Source organism: Neodiprion pinetum, chromosome 4, assembly GCF_021155775.2.
Source record: "Neodiprion pinetum isolate iyNeoPine1 chromosome 4, iyNeoPine1.2, whole genome shotgun sequence".
Taxonomy (NCBI): Eukaryota; Metazoa; Arthropoda; class Insecta; order Hymenoptera; family Diprionidae; genus Neodiprion; species Neodiprion pinetum.
In genome coordinates this window covers 11,139,030-11,161,784 of record NC_060235.2, presented here as the reverse complement: position 1 = coordinate 11,161,784, position 22,755 = coordinate 11,139,030, and the positions used below count along the sequence as shown (strand labels likewise).

The 22,755-nt window shown below is 44.2% G+C and overlaps 2 long non-coding RNA genes across 2 annotated transcripts in view; both read left to right on the top strand.

Annotated features, from left to right (window-relative positions):
- Positions 1-22,755, top strand: part of LOC138190744 (uncharacterized) — a 151,247-nt gene that overhangs the window by 76,795 nt on the left and 51,697 nt on the right. The window lies entirely within an intron of this gene.
- On the top strand, positions 4,043-5,173 carry LOC124217548 (uncharacterized). Its single transcript, XR_006882842.2, has 2 exons — positions 4,043-5,073; positions 5,126-5,173. It is a non-coding gene; the product is annotated as an uncharacterized lncRNA (long non-coding RNA).

Below are 22,755 nucleotides of genomic sequence, written 5' to 3'. Positions count from 1 at the left end.
CGCAACCAAAACAACTCGACACAGAGCGAGCCGCGCGCGACACGAGATCAACAAACACCGACCCAACGGCAGGAAATAAATAGACGATGCACGATAAATTCACCAAACACAATAAATATAATCGATGCAGCTATCATAGAGAATACACACAATTTACACAGTACACAAATTCAACACCAAGAAAGCCCAGAACCAACAAATCCCACACAAACATACAATACAATCCCAACACCTACACACACGCAAACTAACACGGTAACCACCAATCAAACGAACCGACACTTCACAGGAACAGACACATTTTTAGCCACCAACACACGTAACACACGACTTATGCAAAACCTAATAGACCTCGAAGCATCACCAAGCGACAGAAACGTATACGAAGATCCACACATATACAGCACACAGTCAATACACCCCACAAACACAAACCACACATCAAACCCAAACAGTACATACTGGAACCAGCCAGCAATGGCAATGAAAACAATACAAACATGGAACATAAAATACTCAGGAAACACAAACGAAGACATAGACGAATTTTTACAAAATCTCCGCGACTACCAAACAGGTTATGAAATACACGACACACAATTAATCAACAACCTCAGCCCAATACTCGAAGGTGACGCAAAAAACTGGTACAGATTAAATAGAGGCAAATGGCGAACACTGGAAGAATTCGAAAGAGACATTACACACGCATTTCAAGACATACAACATAGGGACAGGCTAGAACAAAAAATCAGAAATTACGTACAAGGACCAACACAAAAAATCACACAATTCCTAATACAATTTAGAACACTACTATCACAACTAAAACCACCATACCACCCACGAACACAACTAGACCTGGCATACAGAAACATGAAAATAGAATACAAGGCATACATAAAACCATACGATTTCGCGAACTTCGACCAACTGGAAATGGCCGCAAAAGAATGGGAAGCAAATATCGAATGGGAAAACACGAGACAAACAATATTAAACAACTACACACACCCGCGAGAAACCTACACACACCAAACACACCACACACAATACATCCCATACAAGTACACACAAACACAACCCCGCCCAGCAATACTCCCAACACCAAATATACCACCGGCACTCACAGACAACATACGACGAAACCAAACAAACCAAAACACGCAACAGACTCGATACCCCGCAATCACGTATAACTCACCACACTACACTCAGCAACAAACACAAACGAATCCAAACACAGGCACAACACCACGCAGATGCTTTAACTGCAACCAACCCGGACACTTCAGATGGCAATGCACACAAACACAGAACCAGGGAAACGAGTAAGGGTTGACCCAGCAAGGGTGGAGGGCAACCCCAAAAACAACACAAACACACCCGAGACAGTAGCACCCACAACAGATAACAACAGAACGGAAAGTAGGTTTCACATCAGAATCGAAATACACGGTCACGAATTTAACGCACTAATAGACACAGGCGCAACACACTCATACCTAGGCGCAGAAGTAATACAAATACTACACAACACAGACACACAAATAAACAACACACCCGACAGAACAGCTACAATGGGAAACGGAACACAGGTGACGATAGAAGGAGCAGTAACACTCCCAATACGCCTCGGCAACATAACAAAGAAAATTAATTTCGGATTAATACCAAACTTAGGCTCACAAGGTATCATTGGGAACAGCGACTTAATAAGATTTGGAATACTAATAAATTATGGAAAAAACACATGGTCGCTGATAGACGACCCACAGACACACTACCACATGCAAGCTAGACCACAAAAACTACCAACACCACTCAAAGAATACATACAAACACATCAAACACGAGAAACACGGCACCAATTAACACAAACACACACAAAACAAGCAAAAGCAGCAGAAAAATTAGAAGCAACGAAACAACAAACAAACCCGAAAACAACAGAAAGACATGAAAACACAAAAAAAAAAACAACCATAAAACAAAAACCACTAACACCAACACTACCCAACACAAAGACACCACCGGAAAACACCCCCCAAAAAGACAACCCACAGAACACACAAATCACAAATCAAAAAATCATACCCACAAACGCACAAACAACAGACGACACACAAACCGACAAAGAAACCGAACCACAGATATGCGCAGGAATACAAGAACTCACACAATCACAACACACACAACTACAGACGATAATACAGCAGAAAACCTCAACACTACCAGGCCAACTCGGGCTAACACACCTAATTAAACACAAAATAGACACACAAGGACACGCACCCATAAAACAAAGATACTATATGGTATCACCAAAAATTAGAGAAGCCATCCACACAGAAATACACAAAATGCTGAGAGAAGACGTGATAGAACCATCAGAAAGCGAATGGTCGAGCCCAATTGTCATGATAAGAAAACCAAATAACACATATCGCTTCTGCCTAGACTTTAGGAAGGTTAACTCAGTATCAAAAAAAGACGCATACCCACTACCATACATGACAGCAATATTAGACAAACTACGGACGGCACAGTACATATCAAAAATCGACTTAAGCCAAGCATACTTCCAAATACCACTCGACAAAGACAGCAAACACATAACAGCCTTTACAGTCCCGGGAATGGGCTTATTTCAATTTAAAAGAATGCCATACGGACTGACAGGCGCACCAGCGACATTCCAAAGACTACTAGACAGACTCATAGGCCCAGAATGCGAACCATATGCATTCGCATACCTAGACGACATAATAATAGTAACACAAACATTCGACGAACACTTACAAAGACTAGAGCAAATACTAAAAAGAATTACAGACGCAGGACTGACAATAAACCCAGAGAAGTGCGAGTTCGGATGCGCACAAGTAAAATATCTCGGATACATAGTAGACAGACACGGACTACACGTAGACCCCGACAAAACACAACCCATAGAAAACTACCCAAGCCCAAAAACAATAAAACAATTACGGAGACTAATTGGGATGGCATCATGGTACAGACGCTTCATACCTAACTTCGCACACATTACAGAACCACTAACACGACTACTGAAAAAAGACCAGAAATGGCACTGGGGGGAAGAACAAGAAAACGCAATGAACACAATCAAACACGCACTCACATCACCACCCACACTCGCATGCCCAGACTACACACAAACATTCACACTACAAACAGACGCTAGCGGAACAGGGATAGGTGCCGTACTAACACAATCTCTCGATGACGAAGAGCATGTCATAGCCTACGCTAGCCGTGCGCTAAGCGAGGCAGAACGTAAATACTCAACAACTGAGAGAGAGTGTTTGGCGGTACTCTGGTCCATCAAAAAATTCAGACCCTACGTGGAAGGTTACCACTTCAAAGTCATTACAGATCACCACGCACTGAAGTGGCTTAGACAATTAAAAAACCCCACAGGCCGACTTGCACGATGGGCACTAGAACTATTAGAATACGACTTTGACATCACACACAGAAAAGTAACAATGCACGACGTGCCAGACGCACTTTCAAGACGACACGAAGACGAAGAACACATAGACACAATAGAAGACACGACAGACAAGTGGTACACATACAAAAAAACACAAGTACAAACACGCCCAGAGAAAAACGAGTCGTGGCGAATCAGAAACAATCAACTATACTTCCACCGCCCGAACCCCCTACACTCAAACCTCCTACCAGACACAAACCCATGGAAACTAGTCATACCCAAAGACAAAATAACACACATACTACACGAAAACCACGACGTAACACAAGCAGGACACTTAGGGATCGAAAAAACATACCAACGAGTAGCAAAAAAATATTATTGGCCAGGGATGTACAGAGACACAGTAAACTACACAAAAAAATGTGACACATGCCAAAGAACAAAAACAATACAAGCGCGACCGGCAGGACTAATGGGCAGGAGAATTATCGAAGAACCGTGGACCGTAGTAGCCTCCGACATCATGGGCCCACTCCCACGATCAAAAAAAGGAAACCAATACATCATAGTGTTCGAAGACCTATACACTAAATGGGTGGAAATCATACCGACACGCAAAGCAAACGCCAAAACAGTAGAACAGACATTCCACTCACACGTAATATCACGATGGGGTACACCACGCATACTACTGACAGACAACGGCACACCATACATAAACAAACTCATACGCGAACTAACACAAAAATTCAACATAAGACACGCAACAATCCCCCCATACCACGCACAAGCCAACCCCGTAGAGCGAGTCAACAGAACCGCTAAAACAATGATCCAAGCCTACGTAAACAACGACCACACAGAATGGGACATACACTTACAAGACTTACAATTTGCAATCAATACATGTACACACACATCAACTAAACACACACCAGCCTTTTTAAACCTAGGAAGGGAATTAAATCCCACACAATGTCTAAGAAATCAGTTAGAGAACCACGACGAAGTAGAATTACAAGACACAGACAGATGGACAGACCACTTGAGACGACTACAAATACTTAGAGACGAAGTACAGAGGCACTTGATAGAAGCAAACGAAAAACAAGCGCACTACTACAACCTACGAAGACGAGACATTCAATTCAAGGAAGGAGACAGAGTACTAAAAAAGAACCACACACTCTCATCCGGACCAGAACGAACGACAGCTAAGTTAAATAAAAAATTCATAGGCCCATACATAATCACTAGAAAAGTCTCACCCACAATATACGAATTAACAACAGAGAGCGGTAGAAATATAGGAAAATGTCATATAGAAGACCTAAAATTATATACATAATCAAACGACACACCCCAAAAATAAACTAACATGTGTATTCACTCCACAGAAACACAACATGGAAAATCAGCAAACAAAAATACCGGCCCTGATGACCCTGCGACTGACGAGACCGACGACAACGACGACACAAACAAAAAAAACACCACTATTACAAACACCAGGACAGGCCCCACACCCACACAAATACGGACGCGACGGCACACACCAGACGGAGACCCGACGAACCCTACTACCGACACCCCCCACATACAGAAAGGTAATACAGACCACCACGACGACAACACACTTAACAACCACTGCACCCACAGCCACACAGAGACACTCACAAACACACACAACGATGACCACACACACAAGTACACCCTCCGGACCAAGGCAATGACCAATGGCAAAACCAAAAATTCAAGTACAAAATAATATAAGAATAGAATAAGTTTATATAAGAAAAAAAAAAAAAAAAAAAAAAAAAAAAAAAAAAAAAAAAAAAAAAAAAAAAAAAACATGATTCTGATTAAGACACACGAGACTAAGTAGAATAAGTAGATATAAGACGACCCACAACCCACACCAAACACACACCCCGCAAATACAACCCAACCTCCATCCCTTAACCCCGACAGATCGGAGCAGACAACACAGAAACAACAAAAATAACAAAAGGAGAATACACAGACGAAAGGACCACAAAATCCGTCACCGAAACCGGCTCACCCTATAGGCCTCGCCCCGCGTGGGGAGGGGGGAGTTGTGACGTTGCACCTAGAGTGCAAGTCACAACAAACCCCAAACCCGCGGGGAAGAGCCGAACGGGTGAGCCCTGTCCCGTCGGGAAAGACCCGAACATCACCGAAGCCCCCCCGACGCTCGGCAGAGCCGAGCGCCAGATTCAGTACGATCACGGCCGTGACAGAATCGAGACCAAAAACAGCCTAGGCTACGAGCGAAAGAGAGAGAGAAAGAAAGAACGAGAGAAACCACCACACTCACACCGACACACCCCGCTACACACACGCCGACGACTCCAGGAACCGACGAGACCCAACCACACTCCACCACACCTCGAGACACCCACACACACACGCCGACGACACCAGGTTAGCCTGCACCCTACGGCCGATCTGCTCCTCCCCTCGCAATACCGACCCTCTCTACCTCACACTCCACGTCACGCTACACCACCCCATCCCCTCGCAATACCAACCCTCCCGACTTCACATTCCCCGGCACCTCACCCACTCTTCCCCCCCCCCCCCCCCTGCGCGCGTATCTGTAAGTTAGTATTAAGCAACGCTAAGGGCTGAGGCGTGATCAGCCACCGCTTACGTCTACAACCCTTTTGTAAATCTTAATTTAAGTCGAGCCCTGGTGCAAAAGAAAAAAAAATACACACACTAAGTTTTACCGATCATATCCGCCCCGTCTCTAATTGTCTTCCCCACCCATATTATTCGTGCAGACTCAAAATCCGTCACAAAGGCGATTTGATCGCCTGGGAAGAGCCGGCCGGCGAAATACCGCCCGCGACACCAGACTCTCCGGTGAACCTCGCAGATGCTCTGCAAGATGAACCGGAGGTCGTGGAAGACCTAATCCGGTGGGAGGAATCGCCGGGCGGAACTCCACCCGCGACCCCCCGACCCGAATTAACCGAGCCCGAGGACGCCGAGGCCATCTGAGGACACCCGAGAACGCCAAGGCAACCCAAAGAAGACCAGGCTCACGAGGACGACGCGGCTGGCGAGGCGCAAAGACAACCGAGCGACGAGTCAGCGGCGAAGTGACAACGAAGTGAGTGAAAAGACCAAATGTATGTGTGCGTGGGTTATGAAAGAGCGCATGTGCGATGTATAAACCATGTAATTACCGATTGATCAAAATATGCGGTCTTGGGTTAGCCAACCCTCCAGTGCCAGCGTCACCGTCGGCCCGGCGCACCGAGTCGATGGGGGCATCGACACCTAAGGGGGGAGGGATGTCACAAGCGCCGCATATTCACACCTGAATATATCACCATAACCATGCCAATAATTATTAATATCGCTTTAGAGACGAGAAAGCATAGCTTTAAATTCATTAGTAAATTCATAAAATATTTATTATAAAACAGTTCGTGGCACAACCAAAGCGCAACGGCGTAGTTGACGGTCAGCAACATCAGCGTCTCCGCGCCCGCCAGATCCCGGGTGTAATCAACACCGGGATGAGGCGAGCGCGAGATTACGCGCTTCAAGGATGACCGTCGCAGGTCGAAGGCCGAGCCTTTGTTCCAAAATTGTGAATTCAGCAAAAATCTCGCTCGCTGCCCGACGCTCCAAGGGGTTTCAGACGAGCGAGCGAAGTCAGTCCCGTTAGACAGGATCAAACCAACGTTAACGGAAACAGGCTTCTTCAAAGCTGTCGAGTAAAGAGTTATCAGTCTTAGAGTCACCGACGAATAGAGAGTGAATTCCACTAATTCTACACGCGGTGTTCGAAGCGTCTCGCCTCGCGACGTCAGCCGTTCGAAGTTAGACTTCAAGTGTAGAAAGCTATGCCACGAACTTAATCAAGTTGTGTAGTCTTAATTGAATGTGAGTGAGAAAGCGTGAGCCGTTCTGCGAATTCGGAGCTGAACCACCGAAGAGTAAGTGCGAGAGAGAAAGAGAGTAAACATTAAGATAAAGAACATTGTAAGCTTCCCCGTCTTCCAGTTCACTTGCTATCTTTTTCATTAAACATTTTCGCTCCATAGAAAACATTCCTCAATTTAATATTGAAATCTTTCAATCCATTTCACAAGGATCGTCCTGTAGAGGACGATTACCTCCCGACCCACCAAAAAAATAAGAATAAACCTTTACGGTTACCTAGAGGGTTAAGTCGTCGCGTGCGAGACTGCTCCGCACGTGACACAGCGGAATTTGGCTAAACTCAATTTTGAACCGAAATTGTCCCCCACTCGAAACCGTGACTCTACGCCAGACTTCACAGGGACCAAATTGACTCTACGCGTCATCGCGAAAACTGAGGCCACGGTCATCATCAAGGAGATCAGCAAACAAATTTCGAGTGCTACTCTAACTCAATAAGCAAGTGGGCGGACCGTTTGCCAGTGCGATAATCTAACTTTCGCTCGAAATATGTTCGCAAAGAATTGAAGGCGCTCACCGCTTCGCATCCACACTAGGAATTCTCCAACAGCGGTGTCCGCCATGTCGCACTAAGTCTCTACTAATTTTTTCCACAATGTGACCACCGCGAAATGTCGCCAGGACTCAAGTGTCGAGCTCTGCAAATCGGAGTCGTAATTCGAACGTGCCTCGAACATAAGCGCTATCCGTGGTCAAATTTCTCCCGATCTAATTAGGGTTCTCGTTACGAAATTCTTACAGCCTAGCTTAACGCTATCGTTGTATCCCGCTGTCGCGGAGTGTTGATTGGCTGTCCAGTCTCTGGTACCCCGTAGTTCGACAGTGGCGTGGTGACGATTTCGCGGGGTTGTCCGCCGTCAGTTCGGTGAAAAAGGAGGAGGGGGGGGCTACGGCTCGCCGGCCACCAACGGGAATCTCGTCCGCCTTGGTTTCCCTCGCGACAGAGCTCTCAGTAGACGCTCCCTCCGTAGCCTTGTGTAAGGCCCCCCCTTTCGTCGCGATCCGCCGCGATTGCCATCCGGTAACGTCGTTCGAATTTGCTGCCGGTCCCCTGCATGATGCCGCATTCACTCGCCACCCAAAAAAAAAAATTAACAAAAATCTTGAAAAGTCGTATTCGCTAGACTGACAATGGTCCCCTCTCAGAACCACGGATGCGTGACCGTTGTCCTGGCGCTCTTTTTCGGAATGAGCCGCGGTCTCCCTAATTTTAGGTTCCGTCTAGGGTTCGGGGAGCCGTGTGGAACGCGCATTGGAAATGCCACGTTACAATATATATATATATATATATATATATATATATATATATATATACCTGCCACTCACATCCAAACCGGAAATGGAAGTCCCAAAGCATACACACATATATATATATGTGTATATATACATGTATATATATATATATATATATGACATTCCCTTATCTTTCGTAGTTAAGGGCGACTTGTTTTCGATAAGGTACTGCGGTTGATGCTGGTAATAACTGTAATATATTTACACTGTTTACACTATTTACACATTCAAACGATTAAATAATTACAATAGGGTGACCTGAATCAACAAGTACTTATAATTATTAATTTTGCTTGATTATAAATATTATAAATATCATAAACCTTAGCGCCAAGCGCTATAAGCCTTTTGCGAGTTTCTGTTTGTAACATGCAGTTTCGACTAATCAGCACGGCGACCGCGTGTCTCGAGCGGACGACCTCTGACAGTCGCGCTGTAGTTAGCTAGTCTCAAACTTACATATATATTGTGCGAGATATCGGGCTAGATTTGGTCACGTGAGGCTGGCCAGGATTGCCAGTAAACGAAAATTCAAATCCGCATGTACGGAACTGCTGAGACCAAGCGAGCCAAAAGGCGATTAGTCGGTCACCAACCACCTATCCGAAACGGACCGCACCATTTCTTATATATTTCACATAAACTGATTATCCCGTTGCCGAGTAGTCTGGAGGACAGGAGATATTCGTGAACAAGAAGAAGGAACCTGGCCTACAAAGAAGACCCCGGGGTTCCCAGTAGCTCTGTGTTGTTTTGTTTTGTCCCTCTTATTATTTATACATATTTATTTCGTTCTTGTTTTTTTGGGTTCCGCTGTTTTTAATTCTCTTTTGTGACGCCTATTGGCTCATTTTATCTTTTATAACCTTAAGCCCGGCCGTTTTTTTCGTCTTCAGATTTTAGTTATACATGGATTGGCCATTGTAAATTTATTGAATAATTTATTCTGTCCTTCTATTTTTTGTGCCTGCTATATCTTTTGTTACGACTATCAGCGTTCTTTTCGATTTTACAATCGGACACGCCCATGTTAGAAAGATGAGTTTACCTTTTTCTTGTTCTGTAGTGTATGTAGTTTAATAATAAATAAAACGAGGTGGCTATTTTAACTTTAGGTACGACCCGCTTACAATATTATAATTACTGATAGAAAATCATAAAGAATCATTACAATATATATATATATATTAGGCTGATTAAAAAAAAACGGCTAATTTTTTTTTTCAAAATCCTCACATGAAAACTTCCGAGAAGGTGTGAAAAGACGCCTGTGAAAAGCAGAGCCCTTAATATTATTATTAAGAGGTCGCGCATCGGGAATTTCTATTTCCCGTTTAAATAACACAGGAATAAATTTTTTTAAATTTTGCAATTTCGTATTTGTGCGACGGCTCATTGAATTAGCGAACCAAAGCATATTTTTGTAGGAAATTTGACGCTCTACAAAAAAAGTCCCTACAAAGTTTTCGATAGTCACACTCCTTCAAAAGTTATTCGAGGTCAAAGTTGAACTTACAAAAAAAATTCAATGTTTTTTTTTTTTCGATGATACTATGAATCTTTTCTCATTATTTTGTTATGAATATATATTTAATAAATATATCTTACTCTAATTGGGCTTTTTCAATCATTAATTTTCCCATCTAGTCAATATAAAGTTACCTTACAAAAATGCGATGTTAAATAATAAAGATGTTATCATGGAGAATCCATAACTGATGCACTTGACTATTTAAAAATGTAATTGTTCCGAAATCTATCCTCTTTATAACAAAATAATGAGAAAAGATTCATAGTATCATCGAAAATAAAAACATTGAATTTTTTTGTAAGTTCAACTTTGACCTCGAATAACTTTTGAAGGAGTATGACTATCGAAAACTTTGTAGGGACTTTTTTTGTAGAGCGTCAAATTTCCTACAAGAACATGCTTTGGTTCGCTAATTCAATAAGTTGTTGCAAAAATACGAAATTGCAAAATTTAAAAAAATTTATTCCTGTGTTATTTGAACGGGAAATAGAAATTCCCGATGCGCGACCTCTTAATAATAATAATAAGGGCTCTGCTTTTTACAGGCGTCTTTTCACACATTCTCGGAAGTTTTTATGTGAGGATTTTCAAAAAAAAAAATTAGCCGTTTTTTTTGAATCAGCCTAATATATATGTATTGTAACGTGGCATTTTTGATGCCCGTTACAAGGGGCTTCTTGAACCCTGGGCGGAACCAAAAATTTAGGTATTTCCGACATTGAGTTGCGAAGTTTTTGAAAAAGAGCGCCAGGACTAGAGTCACGCATCCGAAACTACGAGAGGGGACACCTTAGCGGCCAGCGTAAGATATTTCAGGTTTTTTTTTTTGTTTTTTTTTATTTTTCGAGCTACAACGGCATCAGGCAAGAAGTCGACACCGAATTCGAGGAAATTGCGAAGTGGCGGACTAGCGACAATTCAGAAGGAAGGATGTCGTGGCTGCGGAGGGGGAGCCGACGCAGATCCCCGCATCGCGGGAATCCAAGGTGGACGCGATTCCCGCTGGCGGCTGGCGCGCCGCAGCCTCTTCCCCTTCACCCCGTCAACAATTGACCTGCGAACTTGCGACGGACCGACTAGCGACGAAGGAGCAACACGCTCACCGCCAAGACGTCACGGAGCTGCGCGGAGGACGAGATTGCGAGCTAGCTTTAAGTTCTGCGCAGCGATGCTATCGAAGGTGCGCGTCGAGTTGCGCGATCGACGAAATCGATGACGGATCGATCATTGCGTATTCTTGGAAGTATGACGTCACGTGTGGGATGGCGTATCGAGATCCGTGTTGCGGCAGGTAACAGGTTTTTGAGACCACTCTAGTTCTAGCGGTCGTGATTAGTAGTCACGTTTTGGGGGGAGTTTCGGGAAGCAATGGAGTCGCCCAAAAATCGCGAGGGGAATAGAAACGGGGTTGCAAGGATGTAGAAGGTGAGCGCTGCTTCTATCCCCGCGATTGAATTTCGAGCATAATTGCGAAAAGGCTTGCCGAGTAACGGATAGCCGTTTTGGATTTGCGTTGTAGAGAAGTACTCGAAATTCTTTTGCGATTCTTTTGCTTGATGACCGTAGCCTGAGTACGCGTATTAGAGTAAAGTAAATTTTGAGTTTCTGAAAAAGTTGAGTAGAGTCACGGGTTTTAGTTGAATCTTTCTCGTTAGTGAAATCTAGTATAGCCGAATTTCACCGTACCGGGTCGAGCCACGTTATCGTTTTTTTTTTGTCACCTCTCGAGTAGGTCGGGAAGTGCCGAATTGGAGTGCTCGGATTAGCGGGTAACGTTTTGGGGAATTTTGAAAAGAATTAAGTTCGGATGCGTTGCGATTGCGTATAGTTTAGGTTACGTTTAATTGCGCCTGCATTGAGTTCCGTACCCGTTAGTTAGGATGAGGTAGATTGAGTTGCGTTACTCTGAGCTGGTGTTTAGTTGAAGTTGAATGTAGTGGTGCTTGCGCTTAGTTGAGTTTACGTTTAGTTAAGATAGTGTTTAGTCGAGGTTAGGTGATGTATAGTCGAAATTGCCGTTGCGTCGAGCAGCAGTTGAGACGAGAAGTTTGAGCATTGCGTTTTAGTTGCGTTTAAAATATAGTAACGAGTGAGGATTCGTTTAGATTTAGGACAGCTCGCGGTAGCGTCGAAGCTCCGAGTCGGGTGAGATCTCGAGTGAGATTGAGGACGCCGTCTGTTCGGTAGCCCGACGGCGCACCGTCGAATAATTAGATTTAGTTTCGTGTCGAGCAATAATCGCCATGATGAACAAATGGCGAATTTGCAAATTGAGAATTGCGTATGAGGATTTTGTGATCGTTGAGTGACGTTTTAGTTGGGGAGCCGCGAGCTCATTAGAGTAAGAAATAGAGTAGGTTACGTGTAATTTTCTGTTTAGTTTTAGACTCGCGATGAGCGATTTTTGGATTATATTTTTTTTTTTGTTTTGTATCACCGCTATTGTGAAATATAAGATTTCATTTTACTTTTGTGAAATAGCGTGTGTATTTCGAGTGTCTCTCTCTCTCTCCAAAAATTACCTCTCCCCTCTCCGCGGTACTGAGCTATCGAGCATATGCCCGAGGAATAGCGTATTAATGATTTTGAGGCGTGTTAATCACGCCAGGCGCCCAACAAAAACTTTGTGATACTGTTTTAGATCCAGGGTACATCGTGGACGCCAAATTATTGTGCACGCGGTGAGTTCTCGGTCATTTTCTCCGAGTGACCGAGGAGCGGGAAAAATACACGTCACAGTATATATATATATATATATTGTAACGTGGCAGTTTTACTGCGCGTTCCACACGGCTCCCCGAACTCTAGACGGACCACAGACTTAGGGAGCACGCGGAGTAGACCGCGGCTCATTTCGAAAAAGAGCGCCAGGACGACAGTCACGCATCCGAGACTCTAAGAGGGGACCATCGCCGGTTTAGCAAATAAGACTTTTCAGGATTTTTGTTTATTTTTTTTTTGGGTGGCGAGTAAATGCGGCTTCGGACAGGGGATCGGCAGCAAATCCGAACGACGTTACTGGATGGCAATCGTGGCGGATCGCGACGAAAGGAGGGCCTCGCACGAGGCTACGGAGAGAGCGTCAACGGAGAGCTCTGCCGCGAGGGAATCCAAGGCGGACGAGATTCCCGTTGGTGGCCGGCGAGCCGTAGCCCCCCCCCCCCTCCGTCGCCCAACTGACGACAGGTGCCCTCGCGAAGTCATCACCACGCCACTGCCAAGCTACGGGGTACACGAGACTGGTCGGCCAATCAACACCCCGCGACAGCGGAATTCAACGATAGCGATTCGCTAGATTGTAAGAATTGCGTAACGAGAACCCCAATGCGAGCGGGAAAATTTTGACTATGGATGGCGCCTATGTTCGGAGCATGTTCGAATCGCGGCTCCGATTTGCAGGACTCGTCACTTGAGTCCTGGCGACAGTTAGTGACAGTTGCGTAGCGAGAAAGTCAAAAAAAGAAAAAAGACTGTGTGTGAAATGGCTGAGACGGAAGTAGGAGAATATCTAGTGTGGCTGCGGAGCGGTAAGCGCTTATAATTCTTTGCGGGCATATTTCGAGCGCAAGTCAAATTGGCACCCGGATAAACGGTCGGCCCAAGTAATCTTAGAGTTAGAGTAGCGCTCGAAATCTGTTTGCCGATCTCCTTGAGGATGACCGTAGCCTGAGTTTTCGCGATAACGTGTAGAGTCAAGGGGATCTCAGTAAAGTCTCGCGTCGAGTCACGGTTTCGAGTGGGGAACAATTTAGGAGTGAAATTGAGTGCGGCCAAATTCCGCTGCACAGGGTCTCGTCGAGTTCGCGTACGTAAAAAGGGTGGTGAACTTTGTGGAAATAGGGACTACGACTGGAGCTCGGATGCGTCATAATACGCTATATACTCGCGCGATTAGAAAAGCTTCCTAGAGTGATTAACTTGGTCGCGATTAGCGCGTCGAGTCACGTCTTTTTGATTTAGTTTAGGAATTATAGTGCATCAGCAAGGTGGCGACTAGCGCCCGTAGAAATAAGATACCAGCTAGATTTAATCAGAATTGCGATTAGCGCGTCGAGTATGATCTAGATTACGTTTTTGTTTAGCGGCTTATAATAAAGTGACGAGTAGCGTCGTAGTTGAGGCCGATCGCGAGCAGCGTATCGAGGCCGATTTTGTTTTTGGTTTTTGCGAGTTAAGGTATTATTAAGACGGCGACTAGCGCACGAAGGCCGTAGAGGTCTCCTAGATTTATTCATTTTTTTTTATTATTTGGTTTGTTTCTATCTTTCTTATTTCTTTTGGATAAGATTTGAACCTTTGTATTTGGAATCGCGAAGGACGACTAGCGCAGTCGTATGATTATTTTTATTTTTATTTTTTTTGTAATATCGCTGACGAGAAATATATTATTGGAATTTTATAGTGATTTAACCAAACCACGCGTTGGCTTACTTGTGTTACATCTCTCTCTACCCAAAAATTACCCCTCCCCTCTCCGCGGTACTGAGCTATCGAGTATATGGTTGCGGTATTTCGCATTACCGATTTCGAGGCGTGTTAATCACGCCAGGCGCCCAACACATTCGCGATATTGTTTTAGGTCCAGGGTACATCGTCGATTTATTGTGTACGAGGTAAGTTCTCGGTCATTTTCTCCGAGTGACCGAGGTGCAGAAAAATCCACGTCACAATATATATATATATATATATATATATATATATATATATATATATATTGTAACGTGGCGTTTCAGAATCGCCCGTCACAAGGGCACACAACCGCTATTATTTTTAGTTGACGCGTCCTCGGCAGGGTACTCCAACCGAACTCGATACAAAATAGGCAATAACTACTTTTAACTAATTCTTTTTTGTAAATTCTTTATTTCGCGCTTCGGCGCACGCTAACAAGGTACTTGGACGACAACGATCCCGATCAACAAGGGACCACTATCTACCGTTTGCAGCTCTCGACGACTTCGCCTACTGACGGTCTCATCAGACTACACTGGCTACCTTGGTGCACCTTTATATACACCTGGGGTAGCATCCACCCGAACCTTCCGTATCGCCTCGACTGCCGGTGAACAGGGAGATAAAAATCCTCCCGGCGGCCGAGGGCATCGTTCCTCGAAGAGGAACCAGCCGCCAACTCTATCGGATGCCGTAAGGATGGCGTGAAGGGCAGACCGTAGCCTGCCATCCTCCGACTTACCGGCCTGGTGCCGGACCGACCCCAAACCACTACGTTCAGGGTGATAAAGCCGTCGTTCCGAGGATCGACGCTGCCTCCCTATCGGCAGGGACCAATTGTGTGGGTCGTGGTCCACGGTTTGGCCAACCGTCTGACTGCACGACCTCAGGTACAGGCAGCTAGCTACTGCCTGTACAAAAGCCGGTGGAGGTGAACAATGAGGCGTCACTCTCCACCCGGTAACTTTGGCCGAGAGGCACCCTATGTATGCCTCTGCCAAAGAAGTCCCCGATGATAGGCAGCCTGGACTGTAACCGAAGCAGCTACACATCGTACGAGTTGGTGTCAACGACGAAATCGCGAGCAGCACATTACATCACATCTAGCGGTAATTTTTGGAAAACGTATGACCACGCAGTAACCAATATTCGCCACAGGGGGATGGCCTATTTGCGGTGGGGGTCAACCGACCAATCAAAGAAGAAGAAGAATCACCTCACGACAACCGCGAGATCGGCGAGCTGAACTACGACCTGCTATTCTACGCTTGACCTGCCGAGTGACAGCGTCGTTCTTTTGCATCCTTCCGATTATCCTCTCGATTTCAGCTACCTTCTTCCTTTCATTCTACCATTATCGCAATCTACCGTTTTCTTTTTATACTCTCGATCCTTGTACTACCGTTCACTTCTTCCTATACATTCAATTCCTTTCCTTTCTTTCTACTCTCGTTTTATTATTTCTAAGTTTACTTTAAATTAGAATCAGTTTGTGTGCCTGAGGTCAACCGTTAAGGTAAGGCTTCTGCCTTTGAATTGTACCGTTACGAAGTTGCTCATAATTTCTATTCTTTCTCATAGTACTTATCGACTTTGCGTGAATCATGGTCCACGGTTGAAGTTGCAGTAAGCCGCCGTGTGGCTGCATGATTTCGGTCATTAATATTATATTTATTGTTTCTTGGTTGCATCGTGTGGTGCCGTTTTGTGTGAATCATGGTCCACGACTTCCGTGTGGCTGCATGATTTCAGTAACTTATTATTTTCGTATCTGAGCGACCTCGTAACTGCCAAATAACTACTTTTCTTGTATTTATGATTTTTCTGATTATTTGTGAATCTCTATTATCTTGCTTCCGTATTTTCTATCGTATTTTGAGCCCTATTGGCTTCATATTTGATTCCATACTCTTTTTGTAATAGTAGTGTGCTTTTCATTTTATTTCCGTTATTGCTTATTATATTTTTATTTATTTTTGTGCCTATTGTATCGTATATCGAGTTCCTTGGAGTACAAGCGAGCGTAGAATCACCCTTAGATATTACCGCATTCTTCTTTATTACTATTGACAATTTTATACTATTTCTGCCTGTTATTTATTTTTCCGTATTTTGTTAGATTAAGTTCTGTGAATTATTCTTTTGTATTGCGGTGTATTTTCGTATATTTCTCTATTTTGTAAACTCTCCGAAATTCTCTCACTCTCATAATTTTGTATTTTGTATCCTCTCAAAAGTTATATTTAGGAATTCATTATTTAATTCCTCACGTACGTAATAATTCTAAATTGTCGAATCTACCGTTTCTGAATGATTCTACCGAAGGCTATCTAGTCGATCGTTTGCCGACTTGGTAAATTGCTACTGAATGTCAATCTCTCATACCGGATATAATTTATGGTAAATTTGTCGTATCATCTACCGAACTATCGATACGTTGTTTTAAACCGATCGCAGTAAAGTTCTCTCGTTCTAATTGCCAGAATAATAATTTTCGTAGCGTCATTTGCAACTTGGGTAAGATCACGTCGCCCAGTGACGTGTAGTTTTAAGTCAAATCTTGCATTATATCGCATCTCTCGACCTACGTCTATTTTTCTCTGTTAACTACCGTCTCTCGTGTTAAAGCTACCGTTTACTGCTATTCTACCGATATTTTTGTGAACAACGATTATTTATTTTATTAACTACCGCTATCGATACCACCTTATTTGCCTGTCTCACTTATGTAACCTTCTCGACAATATATGATCGATTGACTGATTCATTTTCCTTTTAACTGGAGGTTATTCTTTATTTTGTTATTTTCTCCAATTCTGGAATTACTGCTAGCTGCCTTGAACTCCGCCACTCTACCGGGATGTACGCGATCGTACCTGTGCCTAGCCAGCCATACAACGGGTTCTCTATTTATCTCTTTTGTACGGTTTTGTGTTAATTTTATTGATTTACATCATTGTTTAAAAATCGACGCTATCGCGTCTGGCGCCCAACGTACTTATTTTGTTATAGTTTGATATTGCGGATAAGTAGAGAATCGCGCCAAAGTGTCAACGGTAAGTCCTCATCCGAACGTAACAGAATTCAGCGTTACAAATTGATGGGCGACGAGGGGCCCGAAAAGGCTTAGCGTTACAATAAATATATGTCGCATCGCAATCGAGGACGAAGTCCGGACGACGCACTTGACCTTTTTATGACGTTTATGGAGGGTCATGAGTCGAACATCGAGTGACCAGATGTCGTCAGGATGTTCAAGAAAAACTTAGCCTATTGCGGGTGCGTGGTGCAGGTACCACGAGTGGGTTGTATCGCGTAGAGGCCTAGGTCATAAAGAATAAAGAAGGCCGAAGAGGTCTCAGGCTTTTGGGGAATGGATTCCGGACACTCTCGCTCGAGTCATCGAGTCGAAAAGATCATACTTTGAAAAAGGCTCTGCGCGATACACTTCGCTAGCACCACCTTCGAGAGATCTCCTTATAACGATTACCCTGCATCTTTTAATCTTTGTATCGAATCATTTAATAAATTCTGTACGCTGTGTCACTGCGGCCGTCAGTGAGATATTTATTGCGTCTTGTTAACACACGTTATTTGTGTGTTTCTGACATCAGAAGTGGGATACAGAACGTTTAATCGACTGTGTTTTGAGGGCGGTATAAATTGTAGGTAAACCGCGTTAGTGGGTGACGTTGGATAAAACAATGGAAGGAAACGGTGAACAGAGTGCAAGTGTGGCGAGAGACGCTGGAAAGAGTGTAGGTATGACTGACCATGAGACAATCAATGTAAAATCTCGAAGTCGGAAGAGAAATCGGTCTCCGACGACATCAGAGTCCGAGTACGAATCTGACGATTCAATGCGAAGGAAGAATAGGCGCAGAAGACGTGAAGCAAGATTGGAGGAAGAGAATCTGCGACTTCTTGCGTTGCTCTCTAGACGAGAACGTGCTCCGATGGATCTCGTCAAATTCGATGCGAAAACAAGAGACGCAACCGGTTGGGCGAAAATGGTTGACGAGTGGATTCGTCGACATAGCCCCGATGACTATGAAGTGGTCCAGCACTTGGCGAAAGCATTCAAGGGCGAAGCAGCCCAGTGGTTTACGGGTATGGATCCCTCAGGGAAAACCTGGGTCGAAATACGTGCCGAATTTTTAAGCGCGTATGCAAAAAATAAGAACGTCGCGTCGGAGCTACACACGATCTGGACAAAGGACGCCGAGTTTACGCTGGAGAACTTCATGAAGAGAGGAAGAAAGTTGAAAGCGTGGCTCAGTGAGAGGAAAACGGTTGACGAAACGGCCGCTCAACTTGCGGGATTATCGTATTCGGAGAAAAACCTATTCGTTCGCAACGTATTCGTGCGTGAATCGCCAAAAAGTTTGCAGGAAGCAATGTCGTACCTCGATGGACGAACGACCGACCATCATCGACCGCGTGCATCCTTCGGAGCCCCTGGTCCACACACTAAGACTCCGACGCCGCGAGATGGGAGGTCGCACCGTTCGGATATCGAGTGCTATAATTGCGGAAGGAATGGACATCGCAGGGCCAACTGCCGATCAGCCCCGCGGTCACAAAGTAGCAGCCACGCAAAGGGCAAGGGTTCGGACAGCAGGAGCTCGGACTCTAGGAGACTAGTGACCTGCTACAGCTGCAAAGAAGAGGGACACATTGCCCCACATTGTCCTAAGAAGAATGAGAAGGTAGTAAGGCTATGTAATTTGACTTCTTCGGAGAATACTTTGAGGCTGGCCGATGGTAAGGTATTGACGTTTATCTTTGATTCTGGTTCGGAGTGTTCGCTTGTAGTCAAGGGTTTGGTAGAAAGGTTGCCAGGTAAAAGGAAATCAATCTTCACACGGTTGAGGGGTATTGGAAATGGATACGTAGATTGTTGTGAAAAGATCTCTGTGTTCGCCGAGCTGGATGGAATAAATGTTGAAATTGATCTGTATGTGGTACCGGACGAAAGTTTGCCCGCGAAACTAATTCTGGGAAAAGAGCTGTTGGCAAATGGTGTCTCAGTCACGTTGGACGGAACCATGGTTAAATTTGCAAAACCGGGAAAATTTGTTGGCTCGATTAGCTCAATGATTGATATCAATGCTGTTGATTGTGATGTGGTTGAAATGAGGGAACCACTTGTAGAATTGTTGAGGCTGTATGCGAAACATATGAGTGTTGAAGCTCCAAAGATTCGAGTAACATCTGGCAGCTTTGAGATTAGGCTAAAAGACGAAAATAAAATCGTGCAGAGAAGACCCTATAAACTGGGCCTTGTAGAACGGGAGACTGTAAGAGGTCTGATTGATAAAATGCTCTAGGCAGGAATCGTTCGGGAAAGTAGAAGCCCATTTTCCAGTCCAATAATCTTAGTAAAGAAAAAGGATGGATCGGATAGATTATGCGTGGACTTTCGGGAGTTAAATTCGATCACAGTAGCGGATCGTTATCCGTTGCCATTGATTCAAGATCAATTAGATCGCTTGTCCGGTGCGTATTATTTTTCGTCATTGGATATGACAGCTGGGTTCCATCAAATACCCGTAGAAAAAAACTCGATCGAGAAACTCGCGTTTATTACACCCGATGGACAGTTCAAATTTTTAACAATGCCGTTCGGGTTGATGAATGCACCTTCCGTGTATCAGAGATCAATTAACAACGCGTTGGGAGAATTCAGATATTCTTTCGCGATTTTTTATTTGGACGATGTTCTCATACCGGGCAAAACTGCACAAGAAGCTCTAAATAGATTGAAAATCGTAATGACAAGATTAGCCGAGAATGGATTTTCGTTCAATTTGAAGAAATGTAAGTTCTTGATAACTGAGATTGATTATCTGGGGTACACTGTGTCGCATGGAGGGCTGAGGCCCAACCTTCGAAAAATCGAAGCACTGGTGCAATCGCCCATTCCCCGAACGCAGACCCAGGTAAGGCAATTGTTAGGATTAGCATCTTATTTTCGTAGGTTTATACCAAGATTCTCGCAGGTAGCAGCTCCTCTCTATAAACTGACTGCAGGTAGCACCAAGACGATAACGTGGACAGACGAACACACCAACGCTAGAAACAAGCTCGTTGAACATTTAACATCAGAACCGTTGCTGCGAATATTCGACCCTAATCTTCCGATCGAACTGCATACTGACGCTAGTGCCCTCGGGTATGGCGCTGTATTACTCCAACGCATTGACAAAGAAAAACATCCGGTCGCTTATTATAGCAAACGTACCATAGACGCTGAAACTCGTTATCATTCGTATGAACTCGAGACCCTTGCAGTTGTAAATGCAATAAAGCACTTTAGACAGTACCTAGTTGGACGTAAATTTCTAGTTGTGACGGATTGTCACTCACTGAAGGCTGCGAGCCTTAAAAAAAGATTTAACGCCACGAGTTTACCGTTGGTGGGCATTTTTGCAATCGTTTGAATTTGAAATAGAATATCGCGCGGGTGAACGTATGAAGCACGCCGATTTTCTATCTAGAAATCCGCTTGGAGAGAAGAATGTACTGAAAGTAGTCAAAGACGACGTGAATAAAATAATCGAATTAGCTGATGACTGGTTGATCGTAGCACAGCAGAAGGACGAGGAAATAAAAACTTTGTATCGCAAGGTAATGGAAGGGTCGGAAACCGCAAAGACATACTCAATTAAGGACAAAATCTTGATGCGAACGATAGAAAGAAAATCTAAGCAAATCACGTTACCTGTAGTGCCAAGGCTGATGGTATGGTCACTCATACACCACGTACACGCGAATATCTGCCATTTAGGCTGGGAAAAGACTCTAGATAAGTTGTATGAACTTTACTGGTTTTCTCATATGTCAAAGCGGGTTAAGAAATTTGTAGAAAATTGTATTTTATGTCAAACTTGCAAATCAGTATCGAGACCAGTGCAAGCGCAGTTGCATGCAATAGAAAAAGATAATGTTCCGTGGTATACGATTCACGTAGATGTATCGGGTAAACTATCAGGTCCTTCGGAAAAGAAAGAATACGTTTTCGTGATCATAGATGGATTCACAAAATTCGTGACATTAAATTGGATAAACCGTCTGGATACAGAAACAGCAATTAATCAGGTTGAGAAACACTTGTTTACTTTTGGGGTACCGAAACGAATCATTTGTGACCAAGGTTCAGGGTTTACAAATGCGCGATTTAAGAAATTTTGTGAGGAAAAGAATATCGTGTTACACCTAATAGCTTCAGGGACGCCGAGAGCTAACGGTCAGGTTGAGAGGGTCATGTCGACCATGAGGAATATGCTATCGGTAAGCAAGGCCCAGGGAAAGAGATGGCAAAATGAGTTAGGCAGAGTGCAGCTTGCGATAAATTCGACTGTTCACAAAACAATAGGGAAGAGTCCCGCTGAGATTTTATTTGGTACAAAAATAAATGCAATTGAGATTGAACGCGTGAAGCACGGTAGCGTGGAAACCGATAACGATAATTTAAATGAACTTAGGGCAGAGGCTGCAAGTAGCATGACAGCAGAAGCCACGAAGGAGAAAGAGAGGTTCGATAGAAAGAACAAACCGGTTAAGCCATTCAAAATTGGAGATTTTGTAATGGTAAGAAACAATGACAGGATAAAGACGAAGTTGGACGCGAAATATCGCGGTCCCGTAGAAGTCGTTGCGGTGCTTCCGAACGATAGGTATCTGGTTCAAAAAATTGGCTCTGGATTGAGAGGTCGCAGTAGCATTGAGGTATCTCATGATAAACTGATCGCAGCTCCAGGGGTTGAGACGAGTCAGGACAGCTGTGTCGCAGAGAGTGAAGAAGACGACCACAGAATCGTGTAGCGATTCGTGGGTTTTTGTACAATTGTAGCGGCACCAAAAGTTGTGCTCATGAGCGCAAACATGGGGTTTGCAGAGAGATTGTGCCCACGTAGGTCGGGACAATAAGTGGTTGTGCATTTTTGTTGATTCTGTAAGTTTTCGAATTCTGCTGAGAATTCGGAGAGAACATGTGGTTCTGGTTGAGTCGGATTTATGTGTAGAAATC